The 13,835-nt window shown below is 39.1% G+C and overlaps 1 pseudogene; it reads left to right on the forward strand.

The window, feature by feature from the left end:
• The window catches only part of LOC101640308, a 150,456-nt pseudogene extending 140,330 nt beyond the window's left edge, over positions 1 to 10,126 (forward strand).
• Positions 10,127 to 13,835: the final 3,709 nt, after the last annotated feature.

A 13,835-nucleotide genomic window follows, 5' to 3' on the forward strand; every position in this document is an offset into this window, starting at 1 on the left:
GGGAAGGTGAGCATCATAGACTGCCAATTTAATAGAAGAAAGTATTCTTGCATTGAGAGAGTCCTTGAGTGGATGCCCAATGTCCTTCTGCTACGTTAATACTAAACCATCCTCATATATAAATACATTTACATATGTGCATATCTTTATCTAGACCTCTATTAATGGCCTTTACCTCCCACCTCTTTCTTCTATTTCCCTTGACTTTTCTCCTGTCAGTCAGTGGGGTTTTCATAGTAGCTTAGTAAACCTTCCTTGTTTGAGAACATGTGCTTATTTTGTTTTTTCAATCTGAAAAAAGAATGAAAGTCATTTGGGGCTCCAGTTTATTCAAAGTGGTGTATGATCAAACTGGATCATAGCATTTGTCATCATAGGTTAGTATAACTATAATTTCTGATAAAATGGCTTATACACTCACTCTGAAAATCATGAACAGATGAGTGTTAACTCTATTTTGAATCAGAGAATAAAGAAATAAACATATAATGACTATTGTGAATAACATACTTTTTAAAATGCTTATTTTACAAATGATTTTTACAGCTTAACCAAGTCTCGTATTTTTTCTTTACCTAGAGCCTAGATTTGGTAGGAAAAGGTCTTTATTATATATGGACTGTATTAGCAAAGAAAATTGCTAAAATGTTGGCTAAACAGTAAATATTCAAGTGTGCTTAAGTAGGCCTCAGTAATTCTACTGTTTAAGAATTGTAATTTTTCTAGCTTTAACTAGATTGATGTGCAGCCACTTTGGAAAACAGTCTGACAATTCCTTGTAAGAAGCATAGAATTACTATTTGTCCCACAGTTCAAATGCTTTGCATATAAGGGTAAGTAAAAAAGTATTACTAAAAAGTCATAGAAACCTTTATTAAACAAAACCATGACACTATTGTTTCTTGACATATCCACTGTCTAGGTCCGTACACATTTGAGGCTGTGTTTCCATCACGCTAACGTTTCCCAACAAATTATGTGCAGGTGATTTACACCATTTCAAAGCGGCATCCTCCATAGACGCAAATCCTTTCCTCTTTATTATTGAGAACACTCAAGAAAATATAAAGCCATTACTAGTGATTAAAACACAATTTTCTGGTTTTGAGTTTAGTTTTTTTTTTCAGGCTCAAATGCAAAAACAAAACTGATTTTTCTCATACAACGTTACTCATCTTTACTTTAAATAGGCCTTATGCTTTAAGTTATCTTAGTTAATTCCATATCAGTATGTCAAAACAAAAGCAAAGGGACCTAGAGGCAAAGAAGAGATACAGTGGTTTAGCTAATTTGAATTACAGGAATATGTCAAAAGCAAATTGATGTTAAATTCTATGTAGAGATAAATATTGACATTTAGTTGCTTTGGAATCAATTCAAACGTGTTACAGAGGGGAATTATTTCGTAATATTTTCTTGACTATGATCTTCATGAAAGGAGATCAACCATCTAACACAATTTGCACTAGCCAGCCTAGTGGAGAAGCCGTGGTGGCATAGTGGTTACATATTGGGCTGCTAACCACAAGGTTAACCGTTCGAAACCACCAGCCGCTCCGAGTGAGAAAGATGAAACTTTCTACTCTCATAAAGAGCTACCATATCAGAAACCCACAGAGGCAATTCTACCTTGTCCTATACGGTCACTATGAGACAGAATTGACTCAATGAACATGAGTGAGAGGCCTTGTGATTCAATGGTCAAGTGTTCAGCTAATAACCAAAAGGTTGGCAATTCAAACCACCATGGGCCCTGAAGTAGAAAAGGCCTGTCAATTCTCCTGTGAAGATTTCAGCTTAGGAAACCCTAATGAGGCATTTCTACTCTGTGAGAGAACATCACTATGTGTAAGAATCAGTTTGATACTACACAACAAAAGAAGTTTAAATGTTGTTATGTGCTATCGAGTCAGCCCCTACCCATAGCAACCCTATGCACAACTGAACGAAACACCAGACTGTCCTGTGCCATCTTCACCACTGTTACTATACCTGAGCCTATTGATTGAGCTCTTTCAATCCATCTTATCGATGGTCTTCCTCCTTTTCACTGGCCCTTCAATGTCAAAAAAAATGATGTCCTTCTCCAGGGTCCGTTCTATTCTGACAATACATCCAAAGTACGTAAGACAAATCCTTGACTCTAAAAAGCACTGTGACCTTCCTTCTTCCAACACAGATTAGTTTGTCTTTTTAGCAGTCTGTACTACTTTTCAATATGCTTCTCCAGCACCATAATTCAATAATTTTAAGTAGAACATTGAAAATTGGTTAATGTCTACATTTCTTGAGATGTGAAGTACAGTGCTTTAAAACATGCCCCTGAACTCTTTGGCATAGCTCCTTTAAAGATAGTATCTAATTCCTTTCCCCTCCAGTAGAGACTAGATAGAATCTCATTCCTGATTAGTACAAGTGGCCCAAGTGCAATTACAGTTTCCAAGGCTACCTGAGTGAGGAAATGGTGTGGAGGCCACATGTGGTCACCTCCAGCCCCTACAGCTGATTGCCATGGCAGAGGTCAGACACGCTTCCAGCCGCCATCCTTTTTGATCCTATTCACTCTGTTTTAATGACTAGGTTTAATAACTCGCTGTAATAACTACGCATACGTCTCAGACAATAATCACAATTATGGAGTTTATTTTAGAAGTTAACAGGTTGCACTTCAGGTGAAAAGTGCTGAGGATACAGTTGTTTTATTAGGACAGTCTCTTCTCGGTCATACTCACAGTTTCTGGTTCCCAGTCTTTTGGCCTGGCCTTGACCCTGTTTGGCCAATATTAAAAAACTATTTTAGGGTGGCTAATAAGTACAGGGGCTGCATAATGATTACATAGTAGGCCATGATCCAAAAAGCCAGAAGTTTGAAACCACCAGCTGTTCCAAGGGAGAATGATATTGCTCTCTACTCACATCAAGAGTTACAGTCTTAGAAACCAAAGGGGTATGTCTATCCTATCCTATAGGGTCACTATGAGTTGGCACAGACTAGATTGCAATGAGGTTTTTGTTTGTTTGTTTGGTTGGTTGGTTGGTTGGTTGGGTGGGTGGTTGGGTGGTTAGTTGTTTTTTGTTTTTGTTTTTAATTACTGGACAAAGTGCATGACATTTCTCCATAAGCTTCAACCCAAAGGCACTAAGTTCCAGCTCTGAGGGCAGCAAAGCCAGCTCCCCCAATTAAGTACCCAGAGGCACCCTACTCCACAAGTTAACCTCCTGCCTAAACGTCCACAGCTCTGTCACATGCTTCAGCTTCTGGTTCTGCTGCTGCTGCCACTTCCCTGCTTCTCTAATATCAAAGCTGTCTCCTGGATCAAGGAAAATCAGTACTCAGGGATCTCAAACTGCAAAGGACACCCTCCATTCATTCTAGGCTCCTTTCTGTTGATGGCAGTAAGAATCTACTGCCCTCCTCCTTCTGAACTGACTATATCCAGCTGAATGCCTATCACATTTATCACCATTAGCAATCACTCACAGCTGAATCATCTAATACTACTTGTATCCCTCACCCACTGCCTTGCCTCATCAGGCATGCGAGCACATACACACACACACACACACACACACACACACACACACATATTCTGACCCAGGTGCATTAGGAAAATTAAAGTAAGAGAAAGAAAAACTATGGCTGCTGATGTTAGGTGCTCTCAAGTCAGTTCCGAGTCATAGCAACCCTGTGCACAAGACAACAATACACTGCCCAGTCCTCTGCCATCCGCACAGTTTCTCCCAGGCCCGAGCCCATTGTTGAACCCACCGTGTCAATTCACCTAATTGAGGGTCTCTCTCTTTTTCACTGCCCCTCTACCAAGCGTGAGATCCTTCTCCAGGGATCTCTCCTGATAGCCTGTCCAAAGCTGTACTTCTTCCAAAACATATATCTTTTTTGTCTTTCTGATAGTCCATGGTACTTTCAAAATCCTTCACCAGCTCCATAATTCAAATGTATCAATTCTTCTCCAGTCCTCCTTATTCAAGGTCTAACTTTCATGTGCATATGGGATGACTGAAAAATGCAAGGCTTCAGTCAGGAGCACCTTAGTTCTTAAAGTGACATCCTTGCTTTAAAGCTTTAAACCACTTTAAAGAAACCTGGTGCAGCAGATTTGCTCAATGCAATATATCACTTGATTTTTTTATTGCTGTTTTCATGAGCATTGATTGTGGATCTGAGCAAGATGAAATCCTGGACTATTTCAAGCTTTCTCTCCATGTATCTTGATGTTATCTATTGGTCCAGTTGTGAGGATTCTGTTTTTCTTTACATTGAATTGCAATCCAAGCTGAACGCTGCAGTCATTGATCTTCAGCAGAAAATCCTTCATGTTCTCCACACCTTCAGTGAGCAAGGCTGTGCTATCTATAGATAGTCAGCCTTCCTCCAATCCTGATGCCGATTCTGATGGCCAGCTGTGCATACTATATGCTCAGCACCCACATTGAACAACAACATGCTGAAAGGATACAACCCAGATGCACACCATTTCTGATTTTAAATGCACACCTTTCCTGATAAAACAATTTTGGCTAGAAGATCCATGCTAATTGATTCATTTCACAGTATTTAGAAAGAGATAACTCAACTTCTACATGACCCTCTCCCTTTGGGTGCTCAGTATTATACTCCAACTACCGAATGTAAGGAAACAAAGTAGACAAATGAAGAAGGAACATACCATAGCTCCAGACTGGTCAATCTGAACTGTGAGTGAACAAACCATTAGATGTTTCCAACATTCAACTTATTACTAATCTAATGATGCCCAAGAATAAAATAATTTGCCTCTATAAACCCTAACAAAGTTACAGAAATTTAAGGCGCTTTATTTCAAGCTGATAAGTTATTAGAAAATAAGAATAGCCAGAGACTCCTAGTTTTTACCATAGAGGAACATTATTGGAATGTCCCAAACCTTTTGCACTTAGAGCAATATATGAGTCTTTGAACTGAAGATTATTGAAGAGAATTCCCCAACAATCCACGAAAATCATAAAAAAAACACAGAATTTAAGAGTCAGAACTTTATGACCTGACTTAGAATTTGATTCAAAATCTAGGCTTAAAACTTCTAACAATGTCATGGAATTTTTAATGACCAGCCTAGATCAGAAGTAGACCTGTCCAAACCATCTTTATGTGAAATGCAACACCACTGAAAGCTAATAAGCCAAAATTTTTAACTAGAAAGTTAAGTCTTGAATTTATTTTTGTCATAACATGTTTCAACAGTAATGTAAATTATTTTAATGGCTCTCCAAAAATGCGAGTATCTTCAGAACCACTCTTACAATTGGTTTATTTAAGGTTCATTCTTAAATGTATACTAATAAGTGGAATCTATGACTTGCAGAAATAAAATATCTAAATATTGAGGTAAATGACCCCTGTGACTGGGATTCTTTTTTCATGAAGATAGAGAGGCTGCAGAGATGGAGAGAGAAAATAATCTTAAAAATCTAAGGTTGTAGTATGATATAATGATGTGCATGTCTTACATATATGTTGAAGGGTGGTTTAGAAGTAAAAAAAAAAAGAAAATCTCACAGTGGGGCTCCGTGAATCTTAGTCCTCAAAATAGCATCCTTGCTTTTCAACACATTAAAGCTATCTTGTATAGTAAAAAAAAAAAAAAAAAAATTAACAACTAGTTCTCTCGCCTATGAGCCTTTTAAGTATAAAACAATGTTATACCAAAAGGTAGTTTATTATTTCATACAGCTGATACTTAAATAATAACAATAAAAGAGGTATACAAACTATGAATTTTAAAATATTAGTGGAAAAATATTAAATACTTTACAAAAAACAATGAAACTGTTATTTAAGATATTTGCATATTGCTTTTGATTAGTGTCCTCACTTGCAATATTCGTCACCTTTGCTGAGCATCATCAGCTGTGTGATTTATCCTTAACCATCTGTTCACTATGGGAATAGAATCTCATTCCTTTAGAGATAGGCCAATTAGACAACAGTCATTGTGTTTGATATATTAAAACAGGTGACTTATCTCACCTGAACATGTCATGTTCATCTTTGAAAAACTCCTTTCTGCTTCTGCTGAACTTACAGCAATTGTTCTGACAATATCTTTAGCTCTTTGCGCACTTTCAGGAATTGCATAATTCACTCATGATAGCTCATGAGAATTTGGGGCCTAACACAAAACTGATATGAATGACAGTGTGTCACCCTCTGGCTTTGGGAAAATTTTCTCTCTAAAGTATGTTTATTTACTGAAGTAAAAAAGCATAAGCACAAAATTGTCTTTAATCAAATGTATAATGAGTTTTATGAAATGAATCAATAAATATGACAAGCATAAAAAAAAGAAGTGATTGTGTAAGAGTTAATATAAACATTTAAATAAAAGGATAAACCTTAAAGAGAATGAAAAAAGGAGGTCCCTGAGCTTATGTCTTTGCAGAACATTGCCTTTCCCAAAACCACATGCTCTACTTAATCTTTCTCCCATTTGCCATTTTCTTTGAAGAAAATGTTATAACAGTGCCACGCTAGTGCCTTTTCCAAGAATGTTCTCAGAGAGGCAATTGGGAATGGGAAAAGTATGGTGTCATGCAGCCCTGAATTCAGAGGTCACTTCTGCCTCCAGCTAATTATGCAAACAGCCTTTGTTATTTATGACCATCTATTTCAAAACTCTAGACTAGGGATAGAACACCCTCCTGTGTAGCAGTTATAAGGAGCAAGTAAGACAAAATTCACAATTCTTAGGAAATAGGTAGGACAAGTTCAGCAAATGGTAATTCCTCATTTTCCCCTATTGGATGATTTCCATTTAACCTTTAAAATCCTGATCACTTCATCTGAGTGAAGTCCTTGCTAAGACCCTCAAGTAAAGTTGACTTTATTTCTCTAGCACATGGAAGCACTTAGCTGCATTATATGGTCACTAAATGATTATGTATCTGTCTGCATCCATCTATATTTGTGAATTTATTATGCCATTGTGTGTTTTCTACCTTCATCGTCTAGGGGAAAAAATCATAACAAAGACGTCCATAAATATGTCATTTATAAAAATTAGTATGTGCTGTTTGAGAGAGTTGAAATGTGAATTACTCAATATTTGGAAAAGTTTTAGTCTAAATTGTCGAGGCTCCTGCTTGCCCAGCTGTCACCCCTTATTTGAGTTATGGAAGGTTCCCTGTTCTTCTTTATGACCTTACTTCTCATGTTCTCTCAAAACAGAATATCTTTTTGTAAAGCTATATCCTTTTTAGTGAAATATGACCACTGGACAGCTATAAAGTACTTTTAAAATGGGTAAATCAACATGTTGTACATTGCCCAAAGGAACAGTACTAATTTCAAAGGATAGAAAACTTACAGCTGTAGGAATTTACTCAAGTCAGAATTAACTCAAGGACACTGAGTTTGGTTTGGGTTTTAGTAATAAGTTTACTTATTCATAAGGGGTAACATTCCGAGATTAAAATCCAATCCCTTTGCTTCAGTCTACCCATTCCTAGACATTGCTAAAGTTCTAAAACTAATAGCCATATCAACACAGTTCAGATTTATTGAGTATTTACTATGGTACAAATGTCATGCAAAGAGCTTTTTATGTGTCATCTCATTTTTATTACTATACTCTTGTGAGAAAGATACAATTATATTAGTTTCAGAGAAAAATACATTCAACTACCACTAAACCAAGTCCATATTTTTCAGCCTAATTAGAATATATTTTAGAATCGGGCTATCTTTGATGGTGTTAGGTGGTATCTCATAGTTGTTTTAATTTGCATTTCTCTTATGGCTAATGATCGGGAACATTTTCTCTTATGTTTATTGGCCATTCAGATCTATGACCTTGTGAAAGTTCTGTTCAGGTCCTTTGCCCACTGTCTTCGTGGGTAGTTAGGTTGTTGTTGTTTTTTCTTACTGTAGGCTTGCAAAGTATTGTGGATTTTAGTAATCAGGCCTTTGTTTGATGTGTCATTGCTAAAGATGTTTTCACAATCTGTGGGCTCTCTTATTACACTCTTGGTGAATTCTTTTGATGTACACAGGCAAATTATTTTCAGTATATCCCACTTGTCAATTTGTGACTCCTCGGTATTTGTATCCTTTCCCATTTCGAATAGTCTATGTATTCCCTGTGCCAAGGCCCTCAGGTTTATTCCAATTCCCTCATTAATGGCCCTAACAGCTTGGGGTTTTACCTCAAGGTCTGTGATCCAGCTTGAGTTTATTCTTGTGCATGTAGTGAGATAAGTGTCTTGCTTCATTTTTCTGCGTGTAGATGTCTACTTTTTCCAGCACCACTTATTGAAAAGGGCATGCGCTTCCCATTTGATATCAAAAATCAGTTGGCTGTATGCTGATGTTTTCATTTCTGGGTTTCCAGCTCTTTTCCACTGGTCTGAATATCTGTTGCTATAACAGTACCACATTGTTTTAACCACTGTGACTGTATAATAGGTGCTAAAGTCAGGTAGAGCAAGCCTTCCCACTCTGTCCTTCTTGTGGCGTTTTCTGCTAATTCTGGGCTTCTTCCCTCTCCATATGAAGCTGGTAATCATTTTTTCCAATTCTTTGTAGAAGGATGATGGTAATTATATCGGGATATTCCTGCTCAGAGGAGACAATGCACAGAGAGGACCATAGGACCAGCCCCACCATGAGGCACAATGTCCCTCAATAAACCATAGCACTGTGGGGGACAACACTGGAGACACAGTGCGGGAATAGTACACAATCTGACCCCATCACGCTGAGGTGAAACACTAAGGGTGTGCAACAGAGCAGCAAAGGGAGCAAAGGGAGAAAATCCCCGGGAATACCAAAAATGGACTTTGGAGTCAGAATGTGGCCGCTATCAGTTTTGACTGGAAAACACTCTTAAAGGCCAACAAACAGACCTTGTACTATTTATAGGCTTTTCCATTTCTGTCAGTGGCTTTCTTTTTGTTATTGTAATTTTGTTTTTGTTTTTGTTTGTTATTGTTTTGTTGGTTTAGAATTGTTGTTTTATTTAACTTTGCCTGGTTTTTGCACTTATTAATGTATCTGCATGTCAATCTAGATAAGATAGGCGGGATAAATAATTTGGAGATGAAAAGAATGGGATCAATGGTTCCAGGGGGGATCTGGGAGAAGGGGAGGTAGAAGAAAGGAAGGGGGTGGGGGGAACAAACCCAGGGACAAGGGAACAACAAGTGAACTAAAATCAATGGAAAGAAGGGCCTAGTAGGGCTTATTCAAGGGCAATGTAGCAGCAAGGAATTACCAAACCCAAATGAAGGCAGAACATGATGGTGGGACAAGAGGAAAATAAAAGGAAATAGAGGGAAGAACCAGGAGGCAAAGGACATTTATAGAGGTCTAAATACAGGTCTAAATATATCGAGATGAGAATAGAACTATGTACTCATATCTACATGTTAAGAATTAAGGGAGTCTGTCAGCACGTCTCTATCGGACAGTTGGTCTGTCGGACAGTTGGTCTGTCTGGTCGGTGGATCAGTGTGGGTCCACGAGCGTGGCCCTGAAGCCTACCTGATGCACTGCCTGAGTGGCTGCTCGGTCTCCGCCAGCTGCAGGGCTGCAGGATCAGAGCCTTCAGCAGCAGTGGGAACGCGGGCAGTGGCCCTGCCTCGGTGTCCATGTATCATGGTGACATGGAGAAAATACTCCTGGATGCGCAGCACGAGCTCCTACCGTGACAGTCCACCACAAGACACCAACCAAGCTTCTGAGACCGATGCCACAGCCTTGGGGAAAAGAAGAGCTCTCAGCCTCAGGAAGGTGATATTGAGAGAGGGAGAGAAGTCGAAGTATCTTGAAGCAAAACTCAGACTGGATATGGGATGCTCAAGTCGGCCAGAGAAGACCCCCACCCCCACCCCAAGGAGTTCCTCTTCAAGCACCCAAAGTGCACAGCCAGCCTCAGCGTGAGCAGCACAAGTGTCATGAAGAAGGGGGCCTTTCTTCCTGGCAGAATTCCTGAAGGTTTTCCTTCCGTCTCTGCTGCTCTCTCCCTTGTTGGCCATTGGCCTCGGGATCTACATTCGGAGGTGTCTGAGCACCTCAACCAGCACCTTCTGTTGGAGACCGGACTTGACTGTTCCAGTAGAGGGGTTCTGAGGCATGCCAGCTGCTGGATGGTGGGGTCTGGGCCAGGTGGCTGCATGCCTGGTGTTTGTTTGTTGTGTAAATCATGGGAGAATGACACGACACGCAGACCACACTAACCCCTTGCCCTGCCTGTGGCTCCATTACTAAGCATGTCAGGGATTCTCACCACTGCAGTGTCTGCTGGTGAATTTCCCTTGGATATTTTATCTAAGGATACATCATTTTAATATGCAAGTCATGACATGCAGTACTTTAATGAAAACTAGCTGTAGCTATAGTTCAGTTCAAACACTTTGTACTTCAGGAGAATGAAGAATGTTGATATTAAAACTACTGCATTGAGGGGGGTTTTCACAGTAAATATCATGGCCTTATATTCATTTGGTAGTATAGACAACATCTTGTGCTGCTTCTAAGTGGACGCAGGTGGCCACCAAAGAAGGAAGGCTACTGTGTCAAGTAAAAACTAGAACTTCCTGCAACTTCACACATTAACCTGAACTGGACCCTCCACCAACTGTGAAGTTGACATCCCATTGAGTTTTCCCTCCAGGACACCTGCCTGCTAGGCCTCCTCCTCAGGCCTGTATTGCTGGGTCCCATGTTCTTTGTGTGGAACTTCCTGTTTCTTAGAATCAAGTGTATGAAAATCCATGTATTGGACTCAAAGACTGGAAAGAGAAAAGAAATAGACCATTGCCAAACCCCTTAGGGAAAAAAAAATAAAGAAGGTTGCAGATGGTCATTGGGCCTCGATTCAAGTACTCCCTCAACACAAGAACACTTTGTTCTAACAATCAGCATTCTGTGATGCTCACCTTCCCAACACAATCGCTGAAGACAAAATGGGTGCATAAGCAAATGTGGTGAGTAAAGTTGATCGTGCCTGGCTATCAAAAGCTATAGCATCTTGGGTCTTAAAGGTTTGAAGATAAACAAACGGCCATCTAGCTCAGAAGCAACAAAACCTACATGGAAGAATCACACCAGCCTGTGTGATCATCAGGTTTTGATGAGATCAAATATCAGGCATCTAAGACCCAGAACAAAATCATACCCAATATGATTGTGCTAGGGGGGGTGGGGGGGATCATGTTGTGGAGACCTAATGCCCATCTCTAGACAATTGGACATCCCCTCACAGAGGTGTCACAGGGTAGAGATGAGCCAGTCGGGGTGCAGTATAGCACCAACGAAACACACAATGTTCCTCTAGTTCTTTGGTGTTTCGTTCCCCCCCATTATCATCACCTCAATTCTGCCTTACAAAACAGATTAGACCAGAGCATGCACACTGCTACAGATAGAACTTGCAACACAGGGAATCCAGGATAGATAAACCCTTCAGAGACAACAATGAAATAGAGATACCAGGAGGATTAGGGGAGAGTAGGGCACAAAGGGGGAATCAATCACAAGGATCTACATATAACCCCCTCCCAGAGGGATAAATAATGGAAAAGTGGATGAGGGGTGATGGAGGACAATGTAAGATGTGGAAATAATAATCTATAACTTATCAAGGGTTCATGAGGGAGGGCAGGCAGGAGAGGAAGGGGGAAGAAATGGGGAGCTGATATCAGGGGCTCAAGTGGGAAGAGAATGCTTTGTAAATGATGATGGCAGCATATGTGCAAATGTGCTTGACACACTGGATGAATGTATGGATTGTGATAAGAGATGTAAGAGCCCCCAATAAAAGTAAGAAGAAGAAATAAATATATTTTAGAATTAACAAACATATAATATCAGAATTAGCTACTACCTAAAATTTATGTGTTAATTATTGCAAACGTGAAACACCTTTTCTAACATTGGAATCAATCAGTCAAAAGCTCATATAAAAGCTTGATGTTATTCTTAGTCCCCACTAAGGCAACCTGTGTGTGTTGAAAAGAATTGTACTGCCAAAGAACTTTCAAGACTCTGACCTTTCAGATACAAATCATCAGAACTATCTTCTGGATGGATTTGAACTGCCAATGTTTCAGCTAGTAGTCAAGTGCTTCACAGTCTCCTTGACATTGGGGCTCCTGTGTTAACATGTCACTGGTCATTAATAAAGATACAATTGTATTAATGTCATTTCTCACCTTAATGGGTCAAAAGTGAGCAAGAAATCTGGTAAATGCATCTCATTTATAAAATTGAAATTCGAGAATGAGAATTACAGAAAATGTTTAGGAATGAATACTCCTGTTGCCATTAAAAGCACAGAAGGGTACAAGAACCGAGACATTCAGAGGGCTACATGAGCACATGCACCCTCCTGATATATGAAATGTCCAAAGAGAAACTGAGGACAACCTGATACTCAGTTATTTATTTTTATCTGAGTAACAGAAGTCTTCGATTTGGAGTAACAATAGTTGCCTTTATGGTACTGACATTGATTTAATAAGCAGAAAACTGATCAGAGGCAGTATTTTCAAATTACTTATATTCACTATATTGAGTCCTTGGGTGGCGTAAAGAGTTAAGCATTTGACTAGTGACTGAAAGACTGGCAGTTTAAAATCACCCAGAGACATCTCAAAAGAAAAGCCTGGTCACAGTTCTAAAAACCCTCTGATTAGCAATTCCACATTGGACGCATGTGAAGTGAGGAATCAGAACTGACTTTCCAGCAACTGATTTGATTGTTTGGTTTTATATTTTCTATTGGATTGTTTAAGCACAACAATATAAAATTATTTAACTTTGTAAATAATATACTCTTAATAATACACATATATCTAACTCTGATACACATTTCTTCAGGGTACATAATGACCACTACTAGTTGGGTGCTTGAAATGCGCCCTCATCTCCAGAAAGGAGTAAAATTTGGGTACGTTTTGCAAACCTTCACGTGTGAATGCTTTCTTTCTCTTTGGTAGTTTCCTGGACCATCATTGTGGATTAGATCCTATAGAAAGTTCAAGAGAGCAAACAAAGACCATACTGCATTACTGACATCAAATAAATTTGGACTGATAGTGTCCTGTCTGGACAAGGGAAAACTACCCCTGCAGGTTTCTAACACTGTAATTGTTTACAGGAGTAGGAAGCCTCATCATTCTCCCTATGAATGGCTAGTGATTTCAAACTGCTAAACTTTCTGTTTATTACTCCACCAGAGCTACATACTGCACTGCAGAGAGACCAATTTTCCTGGTAGAATGAAAGTTGAGTTCTTACACTCTCATGTAGAGAATTCTCCTTCTATGAGCTTCCTCCAAGTATGCTACCATTCATAAACTTGGTAAGACTGTGGCTTGTTGATGTAATTTATGCATATCCTGATTCTACTACTCCAATCAAACCAGTTGGTAAGCTTTACAACTATGTAAACTAAGCACCCCTAATATATCTATGGGATGGTCTTGAATGGCACAAGAGGTTCGCATTTGACTAATAACCAAAATAAAGGCTGATGGTTCAAACTCACCCAGTGGTGTCCTGGCTTAAAAAAAGAGAGAGCGAGAGAGAAAAGACTTGGTGATTGCTTGCATCCAAATTAGAGGCAAGAAAACCTTATGGAACAATTCTACTCTGTTACACATAAGATCACCATGAGCTATAATAGCCTCAATAGTGGTGAGTTAATATATTGATGTTGATAAATCTACTGGGGCTAATTAATGCTATAGCAAAAATAGGATTTAGAATCATAAACTCAATAATCCAACACTCAGCAGTTTTATAAGGCACTATTAAAAAGAAAAACTGAAGAATT

The sequence above is a fragment of the Echinops telfairi genome, unplaced genomic scaffold (genome assembly GCF_000313985.2).
Source record: "Echinops telfairi isolate 266 unplaced genomic scaffold, ASM31398v2 ScPeMD7_7469;HRSCAF=8507_0, whole genome shotgun sequence".
Classification (NCBI taxonomy): Eukaryota; Metazoa; Chordata; class Mammalia; order Afrosoricida; family Tenrecidae; genus Echinops; species Echinops telfairi.